Genomic DNA, 12,515 nt, shown 5'->3' with positions numbered 1-12,515 from the left:
GAGGGGAGAAAAAGCAGGAGGTTGAAATCCTACACATAAAGCCATGACAACAGTGTAGTTCAGGCCCCCACTGCAACCAGCAACCATCATTGCAGCCCGTCATACGGTGCTGGAAGAGCCCTCCAAGGCAGGCAGGTGTGCAAGGAGTAAAGAGAAAATGAAATGAGCCTGGTTCTTGTCAAGAGAGAACAACAAGGAGGAGAAGTAATGGCAGAGGGTTGCTCTGATCAAACGATTCACTGTGGGCAGGAAACTGAAACTTGGCACTGAGGGCAGCAATGCAAGAGGTTTGCATTGGGGAGCAGCTGGTCCACACAAATGCCCTCCTTTGCATCAGCGAAAGCAYGTTGGTAGTCTCAGAATAAGGCTCTTAACAAGTAAATAAAAATCAGTATAACACTGGCAGAGCCTTCAGCACCTCCCCTGTTTCTCCAGACCTTACTGACTTCCGTGGATCCTCTCTGCTGCATTCAGTCAGTACCTTTGCTAAACCACCAAGTGATACTGCGGGGAGAGTTGAATCGGATGTGATAGGGAAAATTCATCATAGGCTTGTTTGGCCTGATATTCTGTAAAATGCTAAATGTACTAAAAACTCTTCAAAATAGTTGTGCACTTTATGCATATACAAAAGCATATGTCTTTAATAACTGCTCCTTTCCAAGCGTTTAGAGCACTTTTTAGTGTGCTGTGGGTCTGAGAATTCTCTGTGGTTTGCGGTCACTTGTTTTTCTAATATTTTGGTCATTTTCCAGTCTCCCTGGTGTTGTTGCCTATACCCATGTAATTTCTGCTAGAATTTGATTTTCCACACAGTGCAACTTTATAGCCCTCTGGTGTTCCCTAACACACGAAGAGAGGTTACTGCCAGTTTGACCAACTTCTGCGTATTCACGCTTTCAAGTATGGGATAGARTAACACTAACTGAATCTCTTCAAAGTCCTGTAAAAGTGCTTTAGAGTTTTAACAATGTTCCCAACAGGAACCAGATTTTATCACCATCTCCTTCTTGACAGCACCTCTTTCCCAAGGTGTGGTGAAGCTCAGAGAAAAAGTCAGGGGGTAAAAGCTTACAATSTCATCACTCAAGAGCCACATTTTAAGGAACATAACTACAGTTCCTCAAAACAATTTCCCACTGGATGTTGCTTTCTCATCAACAGGAACATCGGTTTTGATGGGGGTGGAAGAAAGAACAACCTGAATCCAAATGGAGCACATAAATTCAGGTCTCATTTTGTTCAGCTTCAGTATCATTCTCTTTATACTTATATTTTTGGAAATATTTATTATTTCTAAATGCACAAGCTGTTAAATAGTACTTAGCAAGATACTTTGATTATCAAAATAAAACACCTCAGTAACCTTTCTGAAATGTTTTCAGAATTCAGCATTTCAAAGTTTTAGTCTTACTGCTTATTATGATTTTTTAGTGCCAATTTGAGACAAGTCCAAATTCTTTAAACACCATGAGATAAAATTTCTGTTTCTTGCCCAAGTCAGAGGTGACCCCAGTTAGCCCTGAAAGAACATTCCCCAGCAATCTTTTCATTTTCCTGATGATGGAGAGTTATACCAGAGTTCTAGCCACAGCGTCTCCCATTCTCAGTTGGTGTCTCACACCAGGTATGTCTGCGCCATATGATGGAGCAGAGATTCTCAAGAAGGTGCTTTTTATCCAAACTGTGTATCCGTTCAATGCACAGATACACTACGCAGATGTGGTACCTTAAGTGTAGAAGCACTACAATTCCCCAGGCTAATAAGCCAAACTCCTGCTCAGTGCCACTGAGATAAGTCARTGCTATTGCCTGCTGCAGAGGAAGCTTGGCCAGCAACATTGCAAGCCTCCCCCCAACATACTGTTTAGGAAGCTTCACTGTGGGTACCCTGGTAGGTTATGGGGCTCTAGAAGCCCTTGTACCAACTCCTAAAAATAGTCTTTCTTAATCCTCTCACTCATCTCTTCTGTTTCACTTGTTCATTAAAACAAAAGCCTCTCTTTATAGCAACAGAGATGCTCTCCACCTACTTGTACCTGCTTTACTCAACCGAATCTACACCTGAATCTGACAAATGACAAAGGAGACCCAAATCACAGCTGCCAAAACTTTTGGATCCCTTTATGTTGTGTGTGGCTAAGATGGCTTCCATCTTYGTAAAAATCTGTTTACCTGTGAACAGCTTCTTTAGAACTCTAAATCAGCAAATTGTTCCTGTATGAATGCCGAGTTTAATGCTTTTAGATGCTCTCAGTCCAAGGATTTTTAGCTGCTCTATTAAAACATTGGCTTTAGATATTTGGGTTGGTTTTTTTAAGTGCCCACAGCCCCCCAAGGACAGCATTCCAGCACATTAGAATGTATTATGTTATTGCAATATTTGTAGTAGCACTTATTAAAGCTGTGTTCAGGGAGTTGGGATCATAAATCCTCCTGGTTTGCATCCATACCCAGGCTGAAGTATRTGTATGTTTGATAGATGGGCTGTAAAATGAAGGCACATTTTCACGTGTTAAGTGTGAATACTTTCTCCATTTATTTACTGCAGTTGATGTTATGTGGGGCCTGGGACAGGGCTCCATGATCCAGACACACCTGACAGGTGGGGAAAATGACAATGAAAAAAATTGTCAACAGAACGCTTGAATAAACATCAATTAAATCTTTTTATTGATTTCCTTGGACGCTGGAACAGTTCTAATAGGCACTTCCAGTCTCAATGCCTTCAGTTGCTGTAGCGGCTAAACTATTTCAGCACTGAGAGCTTCCCATTGCTGGACCCTGTCTACAGGACCGAAAGATGTCTAAGAAAAATGCTCAGCTAAACTCAGTCCACATGCTCAGAGAATACAAGCAGGGAACTGTGGAAAAGATTAGGACTAAACAAATGTGCAAAATATACTACGCTCTGAGTGCTAGAGGCTKGCACTCCGAAGCTGCTAATCTCTTAATCTCTACAGTTGAAGAATAGCACATGTGATGGCTAGAAATGCTTTTAATCTCAAGCTACTGCCCCTTCTGAGAGCCTGGTTTTTCATTCTTGTGCAAGGGCCACCTCAAGAACCACACTTACTTCAACTCTGAAGTTAAATTAATTAGCACACTTCATAAACATTAAAATCCTTCACCTTCTTATGAAGTGAAGGAAGACAAACAAGGTAGCAATATGAGGTGATGCTACCTTAGTCCAGAAGGGACTTTGGGAAGATGTTACTCTCTACAAGCTGCTTGCAAAGTTATTGTTAAAACTTATCAAAATCAGGCTTGTTGCATTTTGGTTGACATAAGGAAGCACTGAGAAGTGAGCAGGATAAAAGAAGATTCTTCAACAAGGCAAATCACAGTAGGAGACTGTTCTACCTCTGTCAATATAAGAAGTGGAAAACATTCCATAATTTAAGAATGTTCCTAGCCTTTCAGAGGTGAAGATGCAGTAAGCAAGATCCAGCCATTTTAGAGTTACAGCTCTTCTTCCTCTGCCAAATTTCAAGGGAGAGACTTTAGATGGTGCTGTCACAAGGGCATGTTGGGGGGAAGGTTCATGAAAAGGAGAAATGAGCTGATGACTTGGGAGCAGATGAGAAAGGGAGGTAGTGTAGGCAAGAGAAAACAGTTTTTCTACACAGAAAACAGTTTGTCTACATTTGCTTTATTCCACAAAAAAATCACTAGGGCTTTATATGCCTCTCTCTTATTTCCTTCTCTATATCTTAGTAAATTGTATATTTTCCTACAATAGTCTTTATTTAGTGTTAGCCAGTGATAGCACTACCAGAAAAATGTGTGTATGTTGGGCATGCAAGTATGCTCACATRCATGGCCATGCAGGCCCTAGCATGCAAGGGAAAGGAGAGGCCATGCATCTGACTCCACAACCCTCTTCTCTCACACATGCCCATACTCAGTTCGTTAGCAATTATAAAGACTGTTATCAGAGAGGATTATTACTTGCAGCAGTGTCATAGGGGCCTAGAGGTCCTAGCTGAGGTACCAGGACCAGTTGCAATGCTGGACATTGTACGAGTATGTAAATGTGACAGACGCAGTGGGTGAGGAAGTCAAATGGAAAGAGAGTAGCAGTGGAAACTAAATTGATTTTATGGAGTCATGTTACAGGGTCAATAGCAAGAGCTAGGAATAAAAAGCAACCTCGGGTCCCTTTCCATTGCTCTATCTACTTGTCCCTGCTGACACATTCTCGAAAGGTAGTATGACAGAGCAAGACATGCCTGTGTTAAACTGGCAAATCTGCCTCATGTTCTACTGAATGCATGTCCAAATGTAACAAAAACATAAACCTATTGAAACCTATTGAAGTGCCAAGGAACAAATATGCCCAGAGAAGTTGCTTGACTCCCTGGTGAAGGACTGTGACTAAGAACACACTGAGACAGCAGTCTGTAGCTATTGACTTTGAATGATTCAATTTCTGAATCCCGTAAAAAAAAAAATGGTTTTCCATACAGGAAATGCCAGTACAACTAGGGAGGAGGCCAACACACCTGAAGGAAGCTCTGGGCAAAGACTATGTCAGCATGTGTTGCTGCTTTGAGTAAGGCACAAGACATTGGGACAAGCAGGAGACAGAAGAGCAAGGTGGCCTCGTCTGGCTTAGTAAGACCAGGTGGAARATGGGACTAGGAGCCTTCTAGGACCATCAGTTTTCCAAAGGCCTGTAGCACTTCAACACAAGAGTGTACTAGTTGTGGCTAAGAATTATTTGGCTACACCAGTGCTCTTTAAAATGAGTATCCTTCTCATTTACCCTGGCACAGTCAACCTAGGAGCTCTGTATAATCTCCTAAGGGCCCTGAGGGTGGTGGCTAGGGCATTCAGGAGGTCTCAGACTCTGGTCTCAGGGTCCCAAATGCACAGGAAAAGCCCAGAGAAGCTCTGTCTCTGAGCAGGTATGCCCTACAGAACCAGAGCCAGAAACAGTAACTGGTCTGTTTCTAGTCCCGAAAGGTCTAGAGGGTCACCAGATCTCCCTGTTTTTTTTTAGCAGCCTGCTAGTATCTGTGAAAGGAAACTATGATAGACTCTGTAACTGCAAAATGTCACCTGAAAATGGAAAAAAAAGACTTCTTACTCATTGCCACAGCAACAGTGTTACTACTGCACCAGATGCATTAGTGTCATTCTGCCTAGCTTAGGCTACTACTGTCACAGCTGAATCTGTRCTGAAAATGCATAATTCTTCCCCTTTCTTAAAGTTGGAGAGCAGCCACAGTTGACCTTTAAGAAACTCTGCCTCACTRGTGTCCAGTAACAGCAAGGAAAGCAAAACAAGTAGAAATTTATTTGAATCTTGTGGATGGAAACCAGCCAGGTATGCACACATGGCTTGGCTTTGCAGAGGGGGAAGGGAGGATGTATATACAGGTGAAGATAAAAACCTGGAATTTAAGCGATTACATAGAATGTGAAGTCAGCGTTAATTGAATTTTTGATTCAGATCCCGAATTTTAACGTTGTGATAGYACACTGATCAGAGATAAGAGTAGTGAAAGTAAAGCCAGACACAGATGGTTTGAGTTAGGGTCAGATTAAATTTTCTTCCTTCAAAATAGCTTCTCACACATTGCATTCAGACCTGAATTTCTATATTTTTCCTCATGCTTTCATTCAATGTATTTGCTTAGACCAGGCTATTTACTCTTGTTAGTAATTTCCTGAAGCAACAGATTAGTAGTAAACCAGTGGCTGCTTTGGGTAATCTCAGGTTTCCTTTATTTCAATCACCATAAAACATTCAAGTTTCCTTATCTTCCAGAGCTATCACGCTTTCCAGTCTTTGTCATCTCACCATCTCAACCCAAAATTCAGCAAGACCAAAAGCAAACTCCCACTTAAATATCTGAAAGGCTCCAGCTCCTCCCTTTTTCAACTGTAGTCCTCCAGTTAAATCAGGCCTGTAAAGTTTGTTACCTGCATTGTGAATCTTCCCATTACTCCTTCCATAATACTAAAATCTAACTTCTTCCTGTCTCTTCATCTGTCTACACCTTAGCAGTATCTCTCCTGACAGCCACAGCTTCCTCCTTTCTCCCTGGGCTGACACCCATGTAAAGCAGAGTTGGAAACATCTTCTTTGCCTGCTGCCCTAAATACAATCAGTCTCTCCAAATCCATCCCTTCACTGGCTGCCCTTTTTTCACTGCATGAGGTTCAACCTTTCAGTCTTGATCTTCAAAGTGATTCACAATTCTCCCAGTTACCTACTCTAGGTTGTCATCTTGTAACCCTTTCCTCCCTCAGCCATGGATCTTCATCATGTGCAAAACGTGTGTATGTGTGTTTACACTCCGACTCATACACAACTTACACTGCTAGTATATTGTGTCTTTGTAAACAGATGTTCCTGCAGCTTTAAATTTATGAAGATGAAAATGTGCCTCAAGATCCCTTCTTCTTTATTATATTTAAATAATTTTTGCAATTCCTACACTAATGCAGATCACTTTCGCTTATAAAACAAGCCCAAGAAAGTCTTACTCTTTTTCTGAAACACGAAAATCTCCCAGGGAAGATGCATGGCACAAACCCTTAGCAGGTCTGACTGACCTTACAGGGCCAGCCAGCACATACCAGCAACTCTGCTTGTGTACTTTGCTCTTCCTTAGCTGGGAGATCTGGTAAAACTAAGAGCTCTGCATAGCTCTCCAGGGGAGATGCACGTTGCTTTAATGAGCATGTTCTGCGTAGTGTTCTGGTGCATTTTTGGAACAGCAGCTAGTTAGGTCAGTGGTTGACTAACCTCATCATACTGGAACCTCCCTTCTCCTGCTGTTTCTCTGTTACTAAAGCCTCACGGTAACTCCTAAAGTAAACTGCTTTTAGGCTATCCTGCTGCATATGAGACTCATCTTATTTAAGATCAGACTTGGCTTTCCACCATGTTAAGATATGTCTATTAATCGACATTGTGCTCCCCATCAACTGCCTTTCTCCTCCCTCCTTCCCCCACTTCTTGTTTTTAATCAATCCCTCATGTACTTTGTTCTGTTCAGAGTGATCCTTCCTTCCTGCCGTCAAGTCAGAGAACAGACGCTGGCTTCATCACACCAGGGAAAAAAGTATTATTATATAATACACCTCACCTTTTTAAGAGCGTTTAATGTTCAAAACTGCCCAAGCATGAACTGCTTCGTATGACAGAGAGCAGGAAATAATTTACAAATGGAGAAACAGAGGCAGAAAGGTAACAGGAGTTGCACAAGGTCTCACAGAGAGATCATGGCAGGGTCAGAAGGCTCCTAACTTCTAACTCCAGACTTTTAACCCTTTATTCATTTTCCAGAACACACTGTGCTTCCTTCTGTTCACTTTTTCACTCGAAATTACTAACGGATCTACATTTAAATCCTCKGCATCTTGGTTCAGCATGCAAAAAGTGCAGCAAGCAGACGCTGTACTTCTCACTGGTAATGGAGAAGTCRAATCCTTGCTTTCGGAGCAGATCTCACAAGGTCCCTAAAGACCGAGCTGACACTGACATCGCCAAGATATTTGTTCTACCAGTAAAGGGTGCTGAAACGYACATCTGCGCTCTGCAAACCAGTGACACGCTGAAATCCTCAAGCCAGTCCACSCACACAGCTCAACACACCGCCATGCAAAGACACTACGCGCGTCCCTGAAACAGGGAGAAGCATGGTTACCCTACCTGGCTTWGGACCCCACAGCTAATATTCAGTACTTAGTCCTGGTAACTCCATACAGCACAACAGTGCACAAGGCAGAGACACCTGCAGAATTCAAAATGACTTTTATAGGCCGGGGTATAGTGCTCTGTCAAAAGCTAAAATCCAGAGTCTGGCCTCTCATAGGCAGAGCAATATTAGTAAATCTCACGAAACCTCAATTTCTCATGGGTTTTCTATGTTCTTGTTTTCTTTTTAATATTTCCTGTTACTTTATACAAATAAGCATAAGTTAAAAATGAACACGCAGAAAAAATATTATCGAGACTTTTAAGCAAATACAAGTGGAATCTTCCCAAGTTTACACATATAGATATATATATAGGTAGATAGATATATAAATACAGACTATGTCAAAACCAGAGCTGCCTACCCACTGCTTCTAACCAGACCTGAATCACAATATAAACACAGACATGCATACCCCCTCTGCATGCAATATGTCTGATTAAATATTTTGTTAGCCAACATGTTTTGCTGGGTTGATAGAAGGATTTTCAGAACATTAATTTTTCTCTCTACAAGTCTGCTGGATTTAGACATTTCCTAAATTATTTTGTTTTGTTAGATTTTCCAAAGGGGTTCTGAAAGACTTATAAAAGTAACTCTGGAGAAAGAGGCGAAAAATATAGTGCTGTATATTGCAGGAATAAATGCTGGAAGTCACATAACACATTTACATTCACAGCAGAAAAATTAACTCTCGGAAAAATATTTTTGATGCCAGCATGTTCCCTCACACACTGGCCTGTGCTTTTGCTATTACTGTAGATTTCAACAGTCATTTAAAGGAATTTACAGTACCTCTCATTTACAATAGTAAATAAATAATAATAATGATGATGATAATGGACTATTGCTACCGGGCAGACATCAGGCCAGTTTCATTTTAACCTCCCAGGGCTCCCAATCTCCTTTTTCTTCCTCCTGCAGCTCAAGCAAAGGAGGGAAACCTGCCCAATTTCAGCATTGAGGTGCTATCCTCCACTAGCTTCTGATGCCCATGGTTTGAACACCAGTAAGTAGGAGCAGAAAAGCTACCCCAGTGAAATCTGGAAAGTCAGAAATATAAGAACAAGATAAGCACAGTGACTTGACATATATCCTGAGGCAGTGAATTTGAATCCGTTCCTTGATCTGAAGTGCCAGACAACTTTCAGGTTTTTGATATGCGTATGCTGCAGTAGCTTTTATTGAAACAAAGAAGAGAAGGAGAACAAAAGAACAGAAGGAGAGAAGACAGAGCATCTCAACTCAGTTGTGGCATGTGCAGTGAAAAGGTTTAACTTGGATCCACAAGGCTTAATACTAACGATACTATGATAACCCTGCCTCACAGACTTTGTCCGACAGCAGTCTCTCTCTCTGTCACAACATTTTAGGAGACATTTTATATGTACGAGAAGAGAAGGCATGTCCCAGTGGAGGGGTCACCTGAGGCTGAGGAGACCAAGGGATCAGTCTGGTAGGAGTATTTTAAAGCTAACTGATCTGGCACACTCAGACCTCCCTGACCACTACTCTGCCTCCTCTGCACTTCCCTACCCTTTCCCTGCTCTCTCGCGCACGGCACCCAACTCAAGTTAACGGGGACAGCCCTGCTGAGGCCATGGAAAGTGGTGGGAATCCGACTTGTTACCGCTGCACCATCCCTGACCAAGCATTGATTAATGTAACTTTCTTCTGCCCTCATTACCTGCGGAGAAAAAAYGAGTCCTAATCCCCCTAAGGCATTCTTTCCTGTTTTAAGAGGTATTTGCATGTCTCCTCCCAGGCTTCTGCTCTCTCCGCTGAACCCTGCCTGTTTTTAATCACTGTTTTAGTTCTTATCTTTCAAATCTGTCATTTTAGTTGTTCATTCTCCACAATTTTTCTCAATATATCCTTTTAAAAGAAGCGTGCTGCTCCAAAATGAATAAATATGTTTTCCAGCCAAGGACAATGGAAGACTGCAGTACAAGCAGTATTCCCATTTTACAACTCAGTGTACAGAATTACGGTTTTGTTGGGATTTCTAATTAATTTAAACAAGTCTTGTATTAATGACTCAAAAGTAACATACTATTTTTTATTGAAATACACACCTTTTTCTTTTCCAGATGCATAATCTACTCATTTTCTACAGATCAAATATCTGCTTGTTTCTATAGCTATAAAATTACTTAACATCTTCTTGCTGAATCTCATTTTGTTATCTCACGCTCATTCTTCTAACTTTTAAAAATTATACAATGTTTCACTTTCATTCAGCAAAACAGAGGCAGGCAACTTTTTAAAATGAAAAACAATGGTGAGATTTTTCATAGTTATTCCAGGAAAATCTTCACTCCAATTTTTTACTTTTTGAGCAGGTATGAAAGCTTTTTTAATTTAGGAGCGTGTGATGGGCAGAGAATGGCTGTATCATCACATCGGGTCTCCTGAAATCGCAAGGAACCATGTAACTGCTCGCAAGGATACAGAAGACTCCTCCTATGCACATCGCAATTCACACAGTGTCCCCAAAGCAAGCAGGACAAAACCACCGGTGCTCCGGCTCCCTGCAGGAGCAGGAAATGTGTGGCATGAAAGTGCCTGGACAATCTCAGGAAGCAGACGGTGTCCTGCACGGCCAGAACAGCTCCAGCTGCTCCTCTCAGTCTGACTTGGCCATACGTCTGGCAAGCCTTTGCGTGCTGGGGGGAACTGCACAAACCACAAACCTGAGTGGTCTCCCAGCGTCACCAGGAGCAGCCTGCCCTTTCCCACCATCATTTTTGGCTGTTCTTCAGTGGAATGTGAAAAAGCTTCAAAAATTATGCCTTAAGGAGAGAAATGTATCTTCTTGGCTCTTGGTACGACCAATCAAGGCAGCTCTTAAAATACCAATATGATTTGTCAACAAGCAGGAAGTGCCCAAGTTTCATTTCAGCATCCTTTAGAAGATATCAACACACTGAAAAAAAATCCTAAATCCAGGATCATTCCATCTTTGTTAAACAATTCCTATCATAAGTTYTGTAAGACTAGCAGGAAAACATTTTTGCTTCCTTACCCTTCTACCTGCATCAGGAGGCTGTCTGAGGACTTCACTCCTCCAGTGCTTAACAATCCTCACTGCAACTTCACCCTGAAACAGGAACTGCTGAGACCCATTTAAACTTGTACCACTTAGCTTAAGAATGTTATCATGGTTCTTGTTTTCTTTAAATCTCTTAGTATTTGCATCATTTCCTGACACCACTAAATCCAGCATATTTTACCAAGCAAGCTGTGCTGCAGCTACTACCAAGAGCTTTTCAGTGTCTGCCTCGTGAATGCTATCGGCAAATCAGAGCAGTTCAGCTATTGAGAGCTGAAGATGTGGTTTTTGACCTCTTCTCTCTATTTCATGGAGACAGTCCTGGGTACAGATTCCTCATTGTCTGCCTGGTAGTGTTCTGGCCTTTGATGCCACAAGTATGCAGCAACACTAGCAGGTAACATCAGCCTTTCACATGAAAGAAAGTCCTTTGTAGTCATACAGCAAAAGACACAAGTTATTCTGGCTGTTCTGGACCATGGATTTTACTACTCAAAAAGCACCTCTGCACCAAGAACACCCTGAGAAAACAATTTGTGAGGGCTGACCCCTCTAGTTTCCCACATGTAGCTCACTGTCGTGAGGCCTAGGGACCAGGWGAATGAAAAGTATTTTCACAGTGTTGTGTGCTGTAATCAAAGCCAATAACCAAATCTCAGTTTGAAGGGGCTGCTGCCCTCATGCTATGTAGCACACGCCACAGCTGAGAGCAGTTAGAGACATAAACTGGCAAAGGAATAACATATTTCATTGCTGCCTAGATTGTTGCCCCTATTACTGCACTGTCTCCGAAGCATGTACTGGTAGCCAGGGCAAAGACAAGTTCTGCTACTGGGTTGACCCTAGAGGTTTTAATAAACCCAAGGAACATGTGAATACTATAGTCATCTGTGAATTGGTACTTGACACATTCAGTAGCCATCTCTAAGGTTTGCAGAGGCTCTAATAATAATGTATTCAGGAGCTTGTGAATTCTGTGTTCACTGTCACAGAGGTAAAGTTGAGTAAGTAAGTGTTGCACATTTCAGTTTTGTATATTGAAGGTGTAAGCAGGACTTAACTGATGCAATAGCCTTGTGTTGGACCTCTGCACAGGGATTAAGACGAGGGTAATGAGTTATCTGAAGCCTGAGTCAAGAATATCTTCTGAATGCTGTCACCTTCTAGGTGAATATAGTCTCTTACATCACTTGATACTTTTGAATAAGGGAAAAAATGGTAGAAATACAAGTCTGTTCATGAATAATCAGAAAGGGAACATAAAATCTTATTAAATAAGTGACACTAAATAATTTACTCCATCCAGATTTTTCCAATAACATACTTAACTCAGTCGAATTGCATTTCCTGACATTTAATGACACACTGAGTAATTTCTGGTATATACATTTAACCAGGAAAAACAGGAAATTCACCTCTATGCGGAAAGCCAACAAAAGACCTGAGTGTTGTGACAAAGTTAAAACTGCAGTAGGAACTTTAACATATTCATTTCCTGATTTCTTCTTATATTAATTATGCATCCTTTGCCAGTCATTAATTGAGGTCCAAGACTTTCACAACAGGTGCATGAAGTTAGGTTCATGTCCTTGTCAGACAGACACTCAATTAAATAGTCTGATTTTTCAGAAATACTGGATATAGTTCAGCTCCCTTTTGCTGAAAAGCTGCACTTTCAAAAATCATATCATTGGTATTGAATTTAATTTCCTAAATGGCATCTGGTTTTAAACAGTGAGACTGAAAAA

Source organism: Rhea americana, unplaced genomic scaffold (assembly GCF_003343005.1).
Source record: "Rhea americana isolate MKP2758 unplaced genomic scaffold, rheAme1 scaffold_62, whole genome shotgun sequence".
Classification (NCBI taxonomy): Eukaryota; Metazoa; Chordata; class Aves; order Rheiformes; family Rheidae; genus Rhea; species Rhea americana.
This window is presented reverse-complemented; position numbering follows the sequence as displayed.